Here is a 21,163-nt window from a genome sequence, read left to right on the forward strand (position 1 = left end):
AATGAAGACTCCTGATATCCATGTAAAAAAGAAATACAATTCCACATTTGTCAAGAATTTTAACGTTGATTACTATCTCTAAATTGTTTAGCTTCAAGAATCACTTATTTTTTGTTTGCTTGTTTGTTTTCCTGACAGACTGCTTCTATTCTGAGAAAGTGAAAGGGAAAACTACCAGTATTTCAAAGGAGGCATACAACAAAGTATTAATGGTGGCATTTCAACTTGCACTGCTAGTAAAAATTGACTTCATGACGGTCTATTAAGCTAAGTTGGCCTGACTGTGAGCAGCTGACTGCTTCACCAATAGCCCTAAACATCATTTAGAGGCCTTGTCAGTAAAATTTGCAATCAACTCTTCAGCACTGCTGGTCTAACAAAAATCACAACGTGAAACTAATAATACCCATGTTGTTTTGAATCCTTACATTTAATCAATTTGATCCCAACTCTTACTCATTTTTTCTTGCACATACGCTCTATGCTAGTTTTCTTCATCTGCCTTAAGACCTTGGTCCTGTAAGTACATACTCATCTGCTTAGCACTGTTTTACTCTTTTCAGTAATGACAATGGAGTAGGACTTTGCACTGTGGATTAGCAAAACTCATATGTAAATCAGACCCTTAGTACTCTGTACCATAAAATGTAACATGTTCTGAAACATCTCAACATTGAATTCTATGCTGTAAGCATTAAAATCCCTACTAAAAATTAACACAGGCAGCTTTTCTTTTTCCCACTCTCATGCTAACTACTAAATAAAGGAGCCAGGAACATTTTTTACTGCCAATCAATAGAAAATAATTTCTATAATCTTGCAGAGATATTCTTAAATCCAAAAAAAAAAATGCATTAACTGACACACACACAAAAAAAATCCCAGTGTGAAGCATAATATTAATACAAGTTTCACTGGCTATTGGAACTTTCCAAACAGAGACAATCTGTTTGGAATATCTACTGAGTACTTTCTTTTCCCAGTCTTCATCGTACCTGATACCTGTTCTGATGTTTGACAGCTGTAAAAGACTAAAACTGAAGCTCTGCAGTAGGACTTTTAAGCTTCATCCCTTCTTTTGCTGTAAGCAGCTCATTTTTACCACTTGAAGCCAGCAGAACTGGAGTCATCGTGTGGCAGTTTCTCAAATATGCAACCAGAAAGCCACCTCCAGATTACCCTTCTGCTGGGGTTAGTACTTTGAAAACCAGATGGGCTCCACATGGCTGTGATGTGGCACAAACCAGGATACTTAGCAGCCAAGAGCCTCACAAATTCTGTTTCCCACATCAACATAATTCATAAAACGTGCAATCCTTCTGAAAGCACTATCAACTTTTGCTTCTTTCTCAGATTACTGAAGGAATCCATACCACAGATTTCTAGATTAAAAAGGCAAAATAAATCAAGAAGGAATAAACAATGTCTTGAGAAATCAAACTGCCTTCACTAAAGCATTGGTATAAAAATGCATAGATGGGTTTATTGGTTACAAGCCTCTTAAAAAAAAAAAAAAAGTCTCTTTTCCTCCCTAATGCCCTGACTGAAAACAAAGCAAGTTTAAAAAAAAAAAGAGTTACCCTTGCTTTTATGAGAGTTGGAAATGATCACTCCTAGAAAGGAACCAACAAAGGTGGAAAGGAGCCTCTCTTCTGTTGCGGAGAGGCTCAGAACGTTTGTCAAAAGTTCTCAGAGCACATTCCTGTGCAACTCATCCAACACTACGATTTTCAGATAGGTCAAAATGGTTCCATTTCTCCTCATGAGAACTCAGAACATGTTTTAAAAAGGAACAAACGACTGTTTTCAAATCTGAAGCTCCCATGCATTCTGCAGGTTGAAAGACATATGCAGTATCTTTCTTCTGCAGCCTCTTTTAGCTAGTGATGCAGAGGCAAACAAGTAATAAAGCAAGCTGCTTTCATGTCCATTTCTTTTAGAAAAGTAAGCATTGAACAAACACAAAGTCCTGCATAGGTCAAAACCATCGCAATCACCTTAAACACACAACCTAAAGTTAAACATTGTGTGGATGTTTTTTGCAGCCAACCTGCTCAGACAGTTTATTCTGCTGATAGAATTTCTATTAAAAAGATTAACGTCTCACATAGAATCATGGTGGAAATGAACTTGGAATTGTGGAGTGTGTTGTACAGTCCTTTTTCCTTTCCTGCAACACGTGTTTATCATGTGTCAAAGCTGACTACTTTCTCCCCTCCCCAGAATACCATGAATTCTTCTGTAAAATAAACAAAGCCCTATCAAGCATCTCTGAAATTACCAGAGGCAGCCCCTGTTTGAGAATGAAGATGCACATCACTGCTAGGCCTACTGCAACATCGAAGCTTTCAGTAAGATGAAATTTTCCACAAACAAGTAATCAACAGAACAAAACATTAGCATCATCGTATCCAGGGGATATACCTAGAAAGAACAGTTTTGACATTCAAAGGGATATATCTAGACAGAAAAACTGCCATTGAAGCTACTCTTCCCAGACATTTCAGAATCCCAATAGGTGTTCATGGGAAATATAATATAAATGCCCAGAAATGAATGCCATTTAGATGTCACAAAGGAAAGCCTTGATCATTACCTAAAAGATGCAAAAAATAAAAAAATACACATTAACACTCAGTAGCGGAAGTGAACAGTCTCATAATTCTAATGGTCGTATTTGTTCTGTGATGCAATTCATTACTTGTTCTGACACAATATGTATGGGGTCTTTATGTCCTGCTAGGAGGAAAAAATGATTATTATTTATTGGAAGCATCAGATGTGCTTCTCTACTTGTTTTTTCGGAAAAGTCTTAAGAACATTTACAAGCTGGACTTAATTTACCTGCGACATAAACATGCTAGCAGAGGTAATTTTGATTCCCAAATCTGCTATTATTGTTTAGTGAGTCAGCGACACAACGAATTTACTGGTTCTATGCACTCTTGAAGGCACTTACATAAAACTTGCAGTGAATACTGTCATTCAGTATGAAGAAAATAGCTCTCCTACTATTTATATTCTACTTTTGCAGCACTCAGAGAAAAATACTATATGCAAAATCCTTACTGTGGGCTAAAATCTACTTTGGGGGAAAAAAGCCCGATAAACATTTTATAAGATATAGAACAATTCTCTACAGAACATTAGATGAGAAAAAACCTTAATAATACACATACTTCCATGTTACATATCTTGAGTAATTAAATTACAGGGCCATAAAAGTGAGTATTTCAGCTCACATATGTATTTCCCAAAGTGTTTTAATTAAGCTGATATTATCTATCTCTTCATTTCATACGGATACATAAGTGAAATGGGATATTCTGTTCTGTGAACAGACATCTCATCAAGATCCAATGGCAAAAGTCAGTCCAATCTCATGGATAAATAAATCACTTTAGTTCTTCATCTGTTATTGCCTTATTGCAAAAGAATTACGCTAAGGCCTGGAAAGTCAAAGTTAAGGCTTGACCTTCCATCCCTACCCTATCTGACAACTCCCTTGTGTACCACTCAAATACACGTGCTATCATTTCCTGATGAGTTTAGATGGGGTTATCAAAAGAAATTCAGAATATGTGTCAGTTTTGTAGCAACCTGAATGCTATACAAATATCTTCTGTGTTTAATTGGTGATTTGTATTTTGTAGGTTTAGCCATTCACAACTTTATTTGTTTAAAGGTGCCTTAACCTTGACATAAATCAATGCTAAGCATCTGTAAACAGCATTTTTAAAGAGTTTAAAAATTAAGCTCTTTGGAGAACCATAATTTGCAGTCAAGTTTCTTCCCAAAAATAAAATGAAAAGAGAAAAAAAATCAAATACAAAATTGTTTGTCAATGTCTTTGCTCCTTTTTCCCTCCTTGAAAATTATGCAGTTTATTCTTCTTCGCTTTTCTTATAGTGCTCTTTTAAACACCACGATGAACCACCAAGTTAGTTACTATAAAAATGCTACCACTGGCTCCCAAGTATCTTTTTCTTCCTAATTTGACAATGACTGTTTGTGTAAGACAGTAGGGCCAAGGAATCTGAGATCTTGGGTTGTGTCCCGTGGCCACCCCCCTTTCCAAAGGGAAACAAAAAGCACTAGACCTTTTCAGCCACATACACTCTCCTTCCCCCACCACCTTTCTTGTGAAGACAGCTGATATTACATTTCCTTTCTTGTTACTTATAAGGTCTTGGCTCTTGACATTGATTTCTTATCTGTTTCTGTGCCAAATGTTAAGTGTACACAATCTGTCAATTTGAAGAAAGATAATGCTAAATAAATCACTGGAATTAATTACTCAAAAAGTATCCTTTAAAACTAATTGCGAGCATTACAACATGAGCAGCAAAAATTTCTCAAGAGCAACAAAAAAAAACTCCATATTTTCAACCAATTGGTAAGTGTTAGGAGATTAAAAAGTTATAATTTAAACAAGAGTGTATCCTGATGATCTAAAGCAAATCTCTGAGGAGACACAGAGTGACTGGAATGGGGCAGCTCCCTAATAAACAGTCTTTTAATTTCTAACTGATGGGTTTTACTTCGTACTTGTTGATTATGACATATACATTTCAGGATCAAAAGGTGAAAGTTCAGGAACCTTTTCAGTAACAGAACCAATAAAATGATAAACGTTTGGGATACTAAAGTAGGCTTCTACTCTAACTGTCCTTTCAGATCCGCATTGACCACACTATAATAGCTGCCAACATTTGGTAAGGATTAGCCTTTCATTTAGACAAAAGAAAGCATTCCTTAGCTAAATCAGCACTTTTTGCCATCAGACTCATAAAACCTTTTCACAACACAGATTTTCAAGAGAATCCTTTAGGGTTTTAGGATGCTGCTCCTTTTACTAAGTAACAAAATACACCCCAGGGTGTCTCATTGACCGCACTCAGCTGTCCTTTGACCTCCGCAATTGTTTAGGCCTAACTTCAGGGCCACGGAATCTACCCCCCACCCCCATCAAGGAGGTGAATGTTGCATCTTCCTGGCACCCAGGGAAGCAAAACGGTGGAGGTTCCCCCCTTACTGACTTCTACCATGATCCAGATGTTGCCAAGTAAAACCTTCCTGCAGGCAGGTTTTGGGACCCCATAGGGGCCACTTGGGACCTAGGCGGTGGCAATGACCCCCTCGCTCTGCTCGGCCTCCACGCTGCCCTTGCCCCAGGGATGCACGAGGTCATAAAGCATCTTCAGCCTTCTAGGTACACTGGCTATTTAAATGCAACAAGAAACTATGCAAGCTCAATACTGTGTACTAAGTCAAGCCTCCCCCTTTAAGAAGTCAGAAAAAACACTTGTGAGAATCTCAGTTGGAAGCACAAATCTATCCTGATCATGACAAAGATCTGCATTCTTCTTCCCATTTGTTTTAAGCCCTTTGTGAGGACAAACAAACAAACATCCACTCTCCAAATGAATAAAACTCATATTTAGCTAGTAGTTTAGGTATTTGCAGTGCTTCTGAGTACAATATCAGAAGAAAATTGTTACAGCTTCAAAAGAACTATCATTAACAAAGTTGACCTCACAATGGAAATATTAAAAAATAAATAAAATAAAAATAAAAAAAGGAAGAATACATTAGCCCTTTCTGGAGAACTTAAAATATACTCAGGATCAAAGCAAAATAAATTAGTAATTTACAGTTCACAGCATTCTTAAAATGTAGTCAGCATATATGAATGTTCCCCATATATGCTCTATTAGGAAAGAAGGATACAGTACCTTCTCAGATTCCTTTTAGCCTATCTGAAATGCAGTCATGATTAAAGGAGGCAGCTAAGAGTTTGTGAAGTCTTGCAGTGAAGTTGTTTAAAACTCTTAACCACCTGCAAAATAAGAAGAGAGGAAAAAAAAAAAAAAAAAAAAGAACACATTAGAATGATTTGTGCCAGTAAATATTTTATAACAACCCAACAAAACCTGCCTATCCACACCTGGTACAGGGCATATTTGATTGAAACTGCATTGTTTTTTCTGTGCATTCTACCAGAGGAAAAGTCCAAGTCTGTCACAGGATCCATACATTTTCGGTGCTGAAGTCACCATATGTAATATTAGGAATCTACCACATCAATATGAGACATTTAACTGTTACAGAAACATCAAAATGAAATGATAACATAGAAATAATTATTTGACTCCTCATTTAAAAAGAAGCAGACTAAATGGGTGGGTGGTTATTTAAACTAGAGATCAGTTTTCAAAATGAAGTCAGAATTTGCTAATTTCTCTCCTATTTGACATCCCACAAAGTATTTAAGGGAAAATATTTCCAAAAGCAATTACAATTCATAAAAGGGAATACATCTGAAATACCCAAAAGAATGATGACAATGATGTAGCAAGTAGGAGACAGAACAGTACCTCCTAAATTACTTAGGGCTGTACAGAACAGTAATTAACATCAGGAAAAGCATTAAATGATCATCAATGGGATTATGACAAGACTTTCTTAGGCATACAAGCTGGTTTGACTTCATAATATTTTGCTAGAGGATTTCAAGGAATCTGTTGTCTTGCTCATAGATAGGTTTTTAGGCTTAAAGCTGCTACCGCACCTTTGGACCACTGTCAAGAACAGAATGAATACAATTCTTTAAGATGTGTGCCTATAACTGAGAACCCAGATCTTAAAATATGAAGTGGAATAGCTTTAACCCTCTTCCTTCTCCTCCTATTTTAAGAAATCAGCCTAATGAGGAAAGCAACTCTAGCTTTTACCTCTTACCAAGGAAAGTTTTTGTTTGGGATTATGTTCCAGGCGAAGACGTACACAGCTCTACTCCTGCACCACATCCCTGCTAGACCAGCAGCAGATCTAGCACAGATGGCCAACAAGGTTAATGCGCTCAGTTCCCGACCAAACCAGAGGACTCCGTGAGGACTTTAATGATCGCAGAATGGCAGTAATCCAATTCCAGCAGCTCCTGGGTCTGAAATTGCTATTTTTCGGACACGTGCTGAACATTTCACCTGCTAGTAATGACATTTTTGTATTTTCTTCTAATTACACTCAAAGCTAAGACCTTTGGCCCTAGGCCACAGACCGCTATTCAGGCTGCACACATTCTCTTAAACGCCCTGATCCTTTGTTGTCACCCTTAGTCTTTCATCTATTATTTACATCCATTGAGAAAAGAGATACTCTACCATTTGTGAAGCTTTAAAGCTTCTAATCATCTTAATTTCTTCGCCTTTCAACCAGTGCTTCCCCTTATGGACCAATGCCAATAGTGTGACAAAATAATTTTTCAAGTCGAGATCCTCCCAGACCCTTCCCAAACCTTGACACACACTGGGCTGCGCCTTTTGTTCACAGCCAGCTGCTTTTGCAAACACAGACCTCTGCTTGGTTTGGAGCACTGACTTTGCTTGTCAGTGTGTTGAAAGCAGTTTTTTGGGGGCTTGGGATGTGTCCTTTCACACCACTTTTTTTCCATTACAATGTCTAACTGAACTAGTCTGGCTGCATCACAGACACTATGCTGAAACTGTTCAAAACATGAAGTGCCCTTTGAAAGACAAACTGCTAAGAATTTTAAATGTCCTGTTTTTCCAGAAGCAAAGCTACTAATAAGCTCAGTTTTGATGTTCTGTTATTACAGACCCACTCAGTATGGAAAGATTCTCACATACTATTTAAGAAATGCAAAAAAAAAAAAAAAAGGCAACCCTTCTGCTGGCTAACAACAGCATTGATTTGTCTTAGCCTTACAGCATGATACAAAAATACAATTTCTTTGCATGACATTCAGATCACGTCCTTTATTTGCAAACAGGAAGAAAACCTATGACATTTTCACCAAGAAAGATGTCTTCAGCATACATCAGTCCCCAGTCTCAGTTCCCAAGACTTGTGGGATATGGTAATGCACAATGTATATCTTGGCTCTTTCTTCCACTACGGCCTGGGTTACTTTTGATTTCTAACAGTGCTTCCTTGTTGTCTGTCCCTTCTGAAGACCCCAGCCCCCTCAGCTTTTCGTATTTTCACCATTTGCTTCAGCCAGCAGTTCACTTGAGACTCATCCATCTTACAATGCCCCAAGTGACAGATGCTCTTAGGAATGACCACACTGCTAAGGGAACAAAAGATAACATCACCTCTAGGAACTCAGAAAGAAATACAACTTCAACCCTAAGACAGGGCTGACTTGAAGGACACGGCACCATAAACCTCTCTCAAGTGAAAAAAAAGAAAAACAATTGCAAAGAAAAGGAATCTGACACAATCAAAGGCCAAAAAGAGTATGTGTTTTGTTGCAGCTGTAGTTAGTGGCATTGATGGCCTTTTTACTTTCTTCATCCTAGCAACCAATGGAAGGATTTTGTGAAGTTTACCTGTGATCAAAATCAAAGAGTGGAGATATTTGGCACAAAAACTGTTGAAAAATTCCTACAAAATTTAGAAGGCATTTGGAAACAGTTTCAGCAACCTGGCACACAAGTTCTCCTTCAAACTACACATTTTACTCTATTAAGACCTACACATCCTACAGACCCACTGTTGCTCAGTTAAATTTTACAGGAATTTGTAATTGCAGTACAAGCATGTGTACTGGATGAACACATAGTATAATGGGAGTTATGTTATTTCATCATCACAGCTGCTTGATAAATCCGTAATTTGCAAAGACTATTTTGACATACAAGCACATATAATTTAAATTATTATTTATAAAAAAATTAAGAGTGATATATTTTGCAGCTAAAACTCACATGTCTAATAAGATTGAAGCAAAAATCTTTGCTTCAAAATGCACCAAGTCCATTATCCAGTTGGTGCAAACAGAATTCTTGGCAGAAGAGTCCTGGGTGGTTCTGTAAGTCTCTTACTCAACGAAGAGAAGGGTATATTAGCATCTCCCAGTGACATACTAGCAAAAGTGATACCACAAATTCTGAGAATCCCTTTATCTTGAATGGCTTGTAGAGAAACCTCCTCCTCTCCCAGAGAAGCTTTAAACGGCATCTCATGATCGGTTTTCAAACACTACAGGAAATAACCATCATTACAGTACATGAGATTGACAGCACATGAGGTTAATGGACATAAAAGCTAGAGCTGTAAAACAAAGACCAGTACAGGAGGCCTATTAACCAAACATTTTCTGTTTAATGTAAAGTCTGGGGAAAATCACAATACACACTTCTGCAGCCACATTTTTTAGTAGGATTTGAGTTAGACTCTCTGCATATCAGCTGCAAAAAGAAAAAAATAACATCAGCTACATTTGGTCCTTTTTGAACAGAAACCATGGAAGCACTGCAACAACAGAGCCACATCCTAATTTCAGAGTTGCTCTCCCACTCTGAGCCACTGAGTGATCCCGCACCAAAAGGTGTGATAATGCCCCACTGAGTTGGGAAAAAACACTTGAATGTAGGAACCTCCATGGTACTGGGACATGACTAAAAGAGCTGCATGAAAGACTCTGCTTCCTACTCAGCTACTCAGTCTAGTCAGTCCACATTGCTCCAAAATTGTAAGCTGAATACTTTGAAGTCCTGGCATTGAGTATAGACCAAAAGTAGCAAAATATATCCTACCCTACAAATCTATACTCTAACAGACGTCTTATCACAGAGACAATCTTTACATGTTGTAATTCCAGATATTTATCACAGTAGAGAGAAGAGTTTATAGTTAACATGCAGTCCATCTTCCAGCTAATCAAGACCAAGAGTGAGGTAAAAGGTTAAAACTACAATAAGGAGCTCTGGATAAATCCTCAGACTTTATAAATGCCTTGCAGAAAAGGACAAGGTGTAAATGAGTTATTGGAGTTCAACTTCCTATACAACAGATCAGACCAAGGATACTGACCTAAGCAGCTACAAAGAGTGACACAACGACTAGTGTTGAAGTATTTAGCAACAACATCTGACTGCTTTGAAAATATCTTGTTTGACAAGAACAACATTTTTCAATTGAGACTATTTTTTTAAGTACTTTGTAAAACCAATTCTAACACAGTTCAATATTAAAATGGAATAACTGAAATACTGCTACAACTGCCATCGCTATTAAGTTATTGACACTGAAACATGACCTTGAAATGACAGCTCCATTAATGCAACTCTTACAGAGGAAGATTTCAAAAAGCCCCGATTAAATTAACTACTTTTAAACACAATAGGATCAATATGTATGCAGGGAATGTACACCCCCATAGCAAGTCCTGTTTGCTTGATTGATCAAAAACAAAAAATCCTGTGGCCTTCCAGATCTCAGCTGGTGCCAGATATTCACATAGAAAAAAAAATCCATCTAAATGAAACTCTGAAAAGGTTTACCCTTCACCAGTCTATTTGCACTTCAAAAACTCCTTAAGTCCTTCAGCTAAACCCCAGGGTTGAACCATTTCAAAAATGAGAGGGGGATGGCCATGATTTATCTTCCTTCTGTGCTCTGGACAGAGCTGTAAAATCTGCCTGCCTGCCTGCATGCCATAGGGTTGTTTCAGGAACCTTAGAATATTTACAATTTTTAGAAAAAACACTGCCCATTTCCTTACTGTCACTTATCTCCTTCAATCAGACTCAAGTACATTAATGAAAGGATACTTTGATTTCTGCTCGCTGACACAAAGCACATGAAGCTGAGTCAACAAAATGGCCAAGCCATCTGAAATCATCATTTTAAATAAAAATAAGCAGACCTCATTCATGCCTGCAAATATCACCTTCTGCCTTACTGAATTTGTGCTGAGAGAACATTTGCTGAAGAACATAATCTAATCCTACCCCTTACATCTACTAGTATCAAAGACATTTTTGGCAATACGCTCAAAATAATTTTCCACTTGTACATGATCAGTGTGTTGGGTTGCATTTTTCAGTCCTCTGTACTTCAGGATACATTACCAATAGAAGGACAACGGAGATTTCATGGGTCACAAACTTCTGGGTCACAAGGACCTTCAGCACTGCTGTCAGCCTAGTAGCTCAATCGACGTACCCTTGCTTAATATGGCCATTATTAAAAAACCTGCACCTGAATTTTTACACATTTTCTGAAGTACAAACACTAACTCAACATCACTGCAATTCTTTTAACAGAAATAACGCTCCTATGTTCAGGTTATGTGTTAAAAATAAATATACATGCATGAAACAATCTCCAACATCATGGATAAATTATGACGCATCAACAACACAGAATAGCAGAAAGAAAGGGAACTGAAACATGCCTGTGTAATTTATTATTTCCAAGGCTTTCTCTTAAAGACTCAACCCTGTAAGCCACATATCAGTACGACAACTCTTATCACTCTATATTCTGTAGACTTGAATAAATATATTCACTATCATCTTCTTCTGTCTGAAAAGAGCTCATTTATTTCCAATTTAAATCCTTCTGCTTTTATCACAGCTTCAGTATCTTCTGTTCTAAAACAACAGAAACAAATACAAAATATTTTACAAAGAGATAAAAAATATGCAGATCCTGCCACTGTAGGTCAGGTCTCAATTAGACTAGCAAGGAAACTTGAAAAACATTGACATTGTGCTTGTTTTCGTGCAAGCCAAATGCTGTCCATAACAAAATGGTAGGCCTAATCCTAGAAACCACTAATCACTCTATTAGCCCCACTCAGATCAACAAGGATAGTTAAGTAAGAGCTTGTGGATACAGACTGAATGGCAACTTACTGAGCATCTGACATTCTTCCCAACTTAACTCCTCAGAGCCTGAAATTCTCCTCTACTTTATCAAATTAGTACAAAATGTTTAAGCATTTATTCTCTCTCTCTCTACACACACACATTTCATATTTAAAAAAATCCCAGATCTCCGTGCTTTTGCGGAGTCTAACAGAATATTTACTTGACTACGTTGACTATGTCCTTCACTGTCTCAGAACGAACAGACTGCACTAATGGTGTTTCTCAACTTATATCTTACTCTGGTGGGCTCACGTGACTTATTAATTGAGCTGCAATTGGAATTGTAAAACACCTCAGCCTCCCTATTTATGCCAACATTTGCTATTTTAATTAAAACAATTTTCTCGAAGGAAGGCAGTTTCCTTTCTCAATGCTACATTCAGTAGCACAAAGAGCAACTTCTGTTTCTTGTCATAAGGAAGCTTTGAGTATTTTGTATTTTTCCTTACTATTTATTTATATACTCTCAAAATAAAGTAAAATAAAGTAAAAAGCACGTTCTGATCAGCAAGATTTGCTATTTCATTTAAAACACTTATGTCACCAGAGCCAAGTAAAGCAACTTAAAGAGCAGAAGGGGGAAAAAAAATGCATAAGAACACAAACAGTTCACAGGCTGTTCCCTGCCCCCTCCCAAAAAAGAAAAAAAAATGAAACATAAACAAGAAATACCCTGTGGATTCATTAGCAACCAGGGTGGCAGGCCTTCCTCTAATTCCCTTATAAAAGCCCACGACTACCTGCAGAGCCTGGGAGTGCAAATCACATTAGTGGAGACACCAGATGACCAAAGAAAGCATTGGAGGCCTGGTAAAACCAGTAAACAAAAGGCAGCATTCCAGCTGAATACCACTGCTAGAGTCAGCATTGTAAGATGCCTGGATCTGATAACCCAGAAGCAGATTAGCTGCAGGCAACAAAAGAGTAAAATGAGAAACAAAGGGGTCCTTTTGACACATGAAGAAATCATTTCCATTAAGCCACCTTGAGTTTACTGTGTAGTTATAAAAACTGCTCCTGCTTCAAGTGACATCTGAAGCAATGTGGCTGAGACAGTGCAGCAGCATAGACAAGCTCCCAAATAACACGTTCTGTGATGCTATATCATTTAAAGAGGTAAATGCACTTGAATCCTTGTGACCTTTTAAGGATCTAATAGTGCTTTTTAAATCTGTCGTACAGATTTCCATGGAAAGACTGCCATGTTTGTTAGGCAAGATGAACAGAAGATTTATTATTTCTGCTTGTACATAAGAGCCACCTGCAGAGAAGGCACATACTGCAAATATTCTCATGTCACCACATGAGAAGGGTCCTGTGTTGCATGCATACGTGTCTCACTTGCTCACTCTCAACACAGGAAAGAAAAGAGTTGTACTTATTAGAAGGGGATCATTCAAAGGATTTCAATCCTGAAACAGGGCTGGGTGGATTTCCAACCCTAGGAAAAAACTGTAAGAACCAAGACACAGAGGTCTGTACAGATATTTAGATGTTAGAGAAAGAAATGTTTCCAGGCTAAATCTGTAAAAATTGCCACAATTTGGTCTTATCCCATACACAATAAAGAATTATATATGCTCAAAAGAAATTTGGGTCTTTAGTTTTCTTTCCTAGCGAGTGAACTGTCATGCTATGAAGTATCCGTAAGGAAGACAGAACATTCTGGCTTGCTAGCTGTGTGCTCTGCATCTCCTGTGGGCAGCAGGACATGCAGAAATCTTGCATGCAGCAAAGAATCCAGCCTGCCCTTTGCACACTGAAATTTCCTACCCTTCTTTTGCACAGACACAGCAACTAACCTGCCAGCTTCAGCAGTGACAGGATTTCATAAGCATATGCGTCTACAACTAACCGGTTCCTCTCAGGGGGAAGTGCAGAGAATGTACTCTGAAAAAAACAAGAGTCAGAGAGACACCATGAAGCCCAAACAGCGGCTGTGTCCAGGTACAAATTACAGTATGTATCAGCAAAGAGATCCCATTATCAAGGCATCCCATAAATAGCTCCGTAAGCACCCTGTTACCTGATGGATTTGCAATAGCACATGAAACATATCTGAAAGGTGGAAGACATGGTGAAGATATCTCATTTCACGGTAAGGACACCCTCTGATGACACTGGTACCAGCATACTTACATCAGGACAAACACAAGAATAAAAACAATCCAATGGCACAGATTGGATGCTGTGAAGGAGTGACTGTACCTGGTCCCAAACCACCCTGCTGTGAGACATCGTCAAAGCTCCACACTGCAGCGAACACACTGCAGACACTGACCTGGGAGACAGAAGACTGACAGATCAGAACACCTATTCTATTACTGTGCTTTTAAAGTTAACTTCTTAGCCAAGTAGCAGTCAGGCTTAAACATGTCTTTATGAGTTCACAGAAGGAAAAATGCTGGGAAAGGTGTAAGGAGCGCTATGAAGGAACCAGACTTTAAGAAAAGAAGTATCATCACGTGCAATATAAATGGCATATAAATCTGTGTGCAGGGAAAGCACCAGACACTGTCGTGCACCAGGCTCATCTTAAATCCCTATGCTGAGGAGAAGGGAAATTAAACCAAAACTAAGAGATTTCACTTCTCATCATTCAGAGAAGCACTCTCTGTTGAGTCACCCAAAATGTTTATATTTACAGCTAACAGTCCGAACCTGAAGGTGGAGACTGCTAGTAGTCATTTAAAATGAACCACTTCAACCCAGTTATCCTTTACTCTCATGAGGAGCAACAACACTATCTTTGCTGGCAGCCATGGACAGTAAAATTCCATTGGTGATCTTTTAAAGTATCTAGTAACAGTGACAGAGCATCCTACACAAAAAGGCAAGCTGATAAGCTCAGAATATTAAAAGAAATCCTCAGATGTTTAATCCAAGCAGATCCCTTATTTCTTTTACAAAGGTCCTTTCTAAGCAACGTTGTTTGAAGTTTTGTTCCTTTGGGTTCCCTCAGCACTGTGGTAATCCCATAAAAATTTCCAGAAAATTCTAATGTTAAAAGCCTTTATGTCTTTGAGGAATTCTAGTTATTTTTCCATAGGGGTGAGTGCTTGACTCAGCAGTCTTCCCTCATCTGCTGTCATGGACCCCAGTCTGGGCAGCTGATTGAATGTCTCGGAGGTGGAATACATTGGTTTATTGTTCCTAAGGCTCCTCATCAAAGTTGGCAAGAAGCCTCTGGAAGGAAGACCCTCACTGGCAAACTGATGGGCTCCTCTCTAGACTCGGTGGGATAACTACAAATGGGTCTTGCCATCTTCAATATTTGCGCTGATCAAATCCTCTAAGAGTGCAGTTGGAGTCTAAAACCTCTTCAACAATAAAACTGGTTTTGTTGAGAAGCCCTCCAAACAAAGACCTCTGTAAAGCCTAGAAAGCTACCTCAAGTGACAGTAAACTTGAGTAAACATTTGGGCTACAAATAACAAGCACTACAAGAGTTATCCTAGTAGAGAAGAAACTGTATCTGTACAGACATTATGTCTAATTTAGTCACTGCTTGCTAAAAGATTAGGAGTGCTTCTAAAAAAGGATGTTGAATTTTACTTCAAGGATTGTGGAAAAACCAAACACATTGCTCTTTGAGCAATTAAAAAGAAATCAAGTGTAGACAAAGGCCCAAGTGAAAGGCACAGGACTGGGAAGGACCAATACTCAGGTTTCACGTAGACAAGACAGTGATTTTGTTCAGACCTGGTGCATCTCCAGTGCTCTAGCATAGAGGAAAAAAAGATTTGGTCTAGGAAACAAAAGGCCTTTCAAGAAGAATTTAGTAAGAAAAACAAATAGGAAGAGAACACCTTGTTCTCTCACACACTGAAACAGAGAGATCTCTCTGTTCAGAAGACTCAGAAATAAGGAAAAGTTCATTCTGTGCTTGAAGTATAGGAGGGTAGCAAGGGATGGCAATACTGATAAGGGGTTCTCTCTGCTTGTGATTACATTCCCCATAGTCTAATAAAGGTGGAAATAGTAACATTTTCTTACTCCAGCATCATAACCAACCTACCTCCTATTAACTAGTACAGACCTCTGTTTTAGTCAGGGCTTTCTTTACAGAGAACTACAAAATGCAAAAACTGAAATGCTCAGAGAGATCCCGGAAATGGCATTTATTTTTCCAGCTGTTAATAATAACATAAAAATCAGGACTATATACAAAGACACTTATTAATCTCATCTTCTCTACAGGCCCAATAGGTCTGACTTGCTGTGAGATGTACATCCACCATCTGCCTCCTTTTTCTTCCAAAGAAAAGGCTTCATTGCTGCTACATGTATTGGCTTTCAAGGCCATATTCATACATGGGTCTAAAAAGAAAACAACATGCTTTGTGGAGTGGCAACCTTTTCAATGAATTCAAAAGGAAGGCAATTTTTTGTTCCCTGCTTAGTAGATTCTTATTGTACAGACAGTTTCTGAGAACAGGTTATGTAAAAGCTAAGTAGGGAGAAAAATCCTAGCTTCACTGCCTGTCACCCCTGAAATCCCTAATGTGATAATAAGCAGTACTTCCCCACCATATGCTGCACACTTCTGGTGCCTTCCAGGAAGCCTTTTTATTTGATGCTTAGAACAGACTCCTGCTGCAGATATGAATGAAGAAGACTGAAACTACTGAGATGGAGCTGGAAAAAATGGGTGGTTGAGGATAGGAAGAAAGAGGAAATCATTTCTTAAGAGATGCTATCTTTGCTTTGCTGCTTCTGTTCCACCTCCTCCTATTCCACAGCCCATTGCCCGGGCTGCAGTGACCATGCTATGGTTGAGCTCACGCTCTAGAGGGATATGAGACAGGCAAAGAGTAAAATTATGACACTAAATTTCAGAAAAGCTAACTTCCACCTCTTCAAGGAGTGAGTCAACAAAACAGCCTGAGAAACTGTCCTCATGGGTAAGAGTGCAGAGCAGAGCTGGCAGATCTTTAGGGAACCTTTCCTCAGTACATAAGAGCTCTCCATCCCCAGGTGTAGCAAGTCAGAAAAGGAAGGCAAGACGCTACCATGCCTGAACTGGGACCTGGTGGAACCAAAGAAAAAGAAGAAAATGCACAGGCAGTGAAAACAGGGACAGGTATCGTGGGAAGAGTATGAAGAAGCTGATAGGATGCGTAGGGATGGAATTGGGAAAGCCAAGGCCCAGCTTGAACTAAATCTGGCAAGGAATGCCAAGAACAAAAAAGGCTTCTACAGGTTTCTCAACCAGAAAAGGAAGTCCAGGAGGGCATACCCCCCCCTACCGAGTGACACAGGCAAGCTGCTAACAACAGACAAGAAGGCAGCTGAGGTACTTAAAAAAATTTTGCCTCAGTCTTCTCTAATAACTGCTCACTGCACAGCTTTCAAATGTTTGGTTTGGTGGGAGGGGGTTGGGGAAGCAACATTCCTCCCACTGTAAGTGAAAATCAGGTTTGTGATCACCTGCAGAATCTGAACTTCAACAAGTCTATGTGTCCCAATGAGATGCATCCCAGAGTCCTGAAGGAATTAGCTGATACAGTCGCCAATCTCAATGACATTTGAAAAGTCGTGCCAATCAGGCAAAGTCCCCGGTGAATGGAAAAAAGGCACACATTTTTAAGAAGGGTAAAAAGGATGACCCCAAGAACTAATGATCTCTCAGTCTCACCTCTGTGCCAGGAAAGATCATGGGGCAAATCCTCCTGGAAGAGACACTAAGGCACATGGAAGACAGGGAGGTGATATGGGAGAATCATAATGGCTTTGCCAAGGACAAATCCTGCTTGACCAACCTAGTGGCCTTTTATGATGTGCCAGTGCATCACTGGACAAGGGACAAGCCAGAGACATCACCTATCTGGACTTCAGTAAGGCTTTTGACACAGTGCCATACAGCATCCTTCTTTTCAAATTGGAAAGATATGAATTTGATGGGTGGACTGTTCAATGGACAAAGAACCAGTTGCAGGATTGAGTCCAGAGGGTGCAGGTCAATGGCTCCATGTCTGGATGGAGATCAGTGATGACTGATGTGTCTCAAGGATCAATGCTGACACCAATACTCCTTAATATCTTTATCAGTGACACTGACAGTGGGGTACACTGCACCCTCAGCAAGTTTTCTGATGACACCAAGCTGTGGGGTGCTGCTGACACACCAGAGGGATGGGATGCCATCCAGAGGGACCTAAACAGGCTTGAGCAGTGGGCACAAGTGAACATCATGAGGTTCAATAAATACAAATGCAAGATCTTGCACCTGGATCAAAACAACCCTCACTACAAATGCAAGCTAGGAGACAAAAGGATTGAGTTCAGCCCTGACAAAAAATACCTGGGGGTACTAGTGGATGGAAAGCTGGACATGAGCCAGCAGTGTGCCCTCGCAGCCCAGAAAGCCAATTGTATCCTGGGCTGCATAAAAAGAAGTGTGGCCAGCAGGGCAATAGAGGTGATCTCTGCTCAGAGGGCCTCTTAAGGATTGTATGATTTTTACTCCCCATCTCTCACCAGCTTCCAACCATATAATCTCTACCGAAAGAAGGAAACTTTACCAAGAGCAGCTCCCTCTACTGGTGCACTCCGACTCTCTAATCAGACTACTGACTGCTTTACCCTGGCCTGACGTTGGCTGCCATCTGAAAAGAAGCCACTCTTTTTCTTGCAGCTTTTCCCACTACCATAAACATTGATCCAAATCCCACCTATTGACAGGGTTTTCTTGAGGAAACTTCAAGAAACCAGCAGAAAGATGAAAATTACAGCATATGAAGAATAAACAGCCATTTTTCTTTTTGGAAAACCAGAGGCCAGAAGGATAACAATTCCAGATAAGATTTAAATAAACGAACGTGGGAGGTAGCAGAGAAGGCAGTTGGTTCCTCACGCTCAGACCCACACAGGTAATGACCTCTGTCTCTCTTGCTCTCCCAAAGCTAACAGTGCTGGTTATTGCACCCCTCCAGTGTGATCTGGAAAGGATCCAACGTGCTACTGATTACATTTCATCCCCAGTTAGCTTAACCTTTGAAACATGTCAGTCAGCTGCACAGAACAGAGCAGCACGTAGGGTCAGCTCAACCTTGTTGGTCCACACATTCTCCCCGTGTTTGCACAGAAAACAAGCCCGTGCTCAGGGATTCCTTCCCGATAAATACAAAAGACCTAATGGGAACAGCACTGAAACACTTTATTGCAAGGTGCCATTCACAGCCATTCATCTACCAAAGCAGAAAAACAGTACTTCTTATCTTTCTAAAACTGTAAGAAATAACATATGGAAATCCTCTCAGAAGGAAAACAGAGACTCAACTGTTTTATCTGACATTAGATATCAGGCAAATGTTGCATGCAGATTACTCCTTCTCCATGAATATGTGAAGAACAAAACAAAACAAAACAAAGAAAGTATGCTCTGCAGTGACATGGAAGCAATCAAGTCAGCAAGCGTAACAAAAATACTCTGTGTTAAAAGCAAGGTTAAAACATTCCTATTAAATTGCCTGTTTTTCTCAAGTTCACTTCCTTCTCAGAACACTCTCTTTTTAAGTTCAACATTTAATCTGCTGGAGATCTAATTCTGAAAAAGAAAAAACATAATCTTCCATTCCCTGGTACTTCTGCAGAAAGTACAGGTCTTTGTAAGATCGGATACTTTGTCCCGTTCTATTTTTTTAGCTTTCAACAAAACCCCTGGTTACAGGAAAACATGCAAAAGGAGACTAACACCAAAGTTCTCAGATTCAAAAAGCTTCTTGTTTGCTTTTTAGGAGTTGCTATATTTTCCTTCTGGATACAGTGAGGGTGTTTTAAAGTTATTAAAATGGAAAAAAAAATCAATTTTCTGTAAGAACTTCAGCCATCTAACTTAACAGCAGCAATGCATAACTGTCCCTTGGAGCACGTGCACTTGGATTTTTCATTATTTGCTAAGTGTTTGTGTGGATGGCTTAGGGAACACAGGCTTTTCAAAAGCCAGTAAGAGGTGAAAAAGAGGTCACTTCAGCAGAATTCATTTTCTCTTAAATTCTTAGAGAAACACTGCTGAATCAGTAACAAAGCTTTCACCTCTTCCTTTCCCTGTTAGCATCCTCCTGAAGTTTCTTCAGTTATAACACAACAGTATCCTTGTCCGTACCCCACCACACTACTTTTGCTCCTCAAAAGAGGAATTCTAAGATAAAAGCTGGTGACAGGGAGAGCAGAGGTGGCTGAGACCTCTGGATTCCTTCTCCAGCCGCACCTGGGGCACTGCCAGCACCAGCTGAGTACTGTCCCCTCCTTGGGAAGGCCTCCCTGGGCTTCTACCCACACTGCTGTAAAACCCCATGGCTGTACCAGCTTTAAACCCGGCCTCTAGATTATTCTGGAGGAAACATCAGGCTCCACATCCTGCCCAAAGCATCCACAGGAACAGAAGCATCTCTCAAACCCAGAGAAGCAGGCATGGGACTGCACCAACTAATAGGAAAACCCAAGTCCAGAGCCAGTCTGGCCCTAGATCAAGGTTGGCTGTGTCTGCCCCATTACGCACTGCAGGCTGAATGGGCTCGGGGCTGACATCTTAATAACAAGGAGAGACAGGGGGAAGATAATGGGAAGGAAAATACCTCAGGGATTTGAGGGCCTTGAAAGAGAAGATAAAGAGCTTGAATTTGATGCTATAAAGACAAGGCAACACAGGCAAAAAATGCAAAAAAAGAAAGGTAACACAATCAAGGTGACAGGCACAAAAAACATAGGGCAGATACTAGAATCATGGAACTGTAAGGGTTGGAAGGGACCTCCAGAGATCATCGAGTCCAACCCCCTGCCAGAGCCTCTGTCTGTCCAAGTCAGTGAACAAGGGCTTGACACTGTGAAGGTGGGAGGTAAAAATCTGTGATTCTTCCCCAAGTGGAAGAGCAAAACAACTCCAGAAGACCATCAGGAAGGCAGGCTCTGCCACAGCTGGCAGGGCAAGCTCAGGGAGAGAAGAGATGGGAAAAGGGGGACACTGCGCACTCCCATCATGCTGAGCTGACAGCTGAGTGTCCCTATGGCAAAGACAGGCCAGGGCTTCAGTTCGAGCCCAGGGAGATGGGTGATTCACTTTATGGCCTGTGAGTGCTTCCCTCCAAAGTTCACACAGGATGATAATATCCCCTTCAAATGAATTTATGCAGACGGTGTGAAAGATGCCCTTTCAATTCAAAATGAAAACATGACAGGTCTTCAGCAGACAAGAACTAGCAAAAGCCAGTTATTGCTACGTGAATTATTTCTGCAGCTGCTTGTTTGTTTCATTTCAGAGGGAATTCACACCACTGGGCTATGCACATAGGGCTGCCAGGCGGAAACTGCCAAAATGGTACAAAATACAATGTTTCAAGAAAAAGCTATTTGTGAGACAAGCAATGTTCCTCTCAAGTGGACTGAAGAACATTTATATTGACACTATGATTCAGTAAGACTTAAATAAATAAACAAGCCGCTTCAGGAAGCTATTCCTTGTCCATTCCATTATTCAG

The 21,163-nt window shown here is 39.8% G+C and overlaps 1 protein-coding gene across 4 annotated transcripts in view; it reads right to left on the bottom strand.

Moving 5' to 3' along the window:
* The window catches only part of GREB1L (GREB1 like retinoic acid receptor coactivator), a 120,140-nt gene that overhangs the window by 62,355 nt on the left and 36,622 nt on the right, over nt 1-21,163 (bottom strand). For all 4 annotated transcript variants that reach the window (XM_065752578.1, XM_065752579.1, XM_065752576.1 and 1 more), the window contains one exon: nt 5,736-5,839. The gene's annotated coding sequence lies outside the window, so the exon portion shown is untranslated. The remainder of the gene's footprint in view (nt 1-5,735; nt 5,840-21,163) is intronic.

This window comes from Cyrtonyx montezumae, unplaced genomic scaffold (genome assembly GCF_038088225.1).
Source record: "Cyrtonyx montezumae isolate F1298 unplaced genomic scaffold, pur_monq_1.0 scaffold_8, whole genome shotgun sequence".
In the NCBI taxonomy this organism is placed as follows: Eukaryota; Metazoa; Chordata; class Aves; order Galliformes; family Odontophoridae; genus Cyrtonyx; species Cyrtonyx montezumae.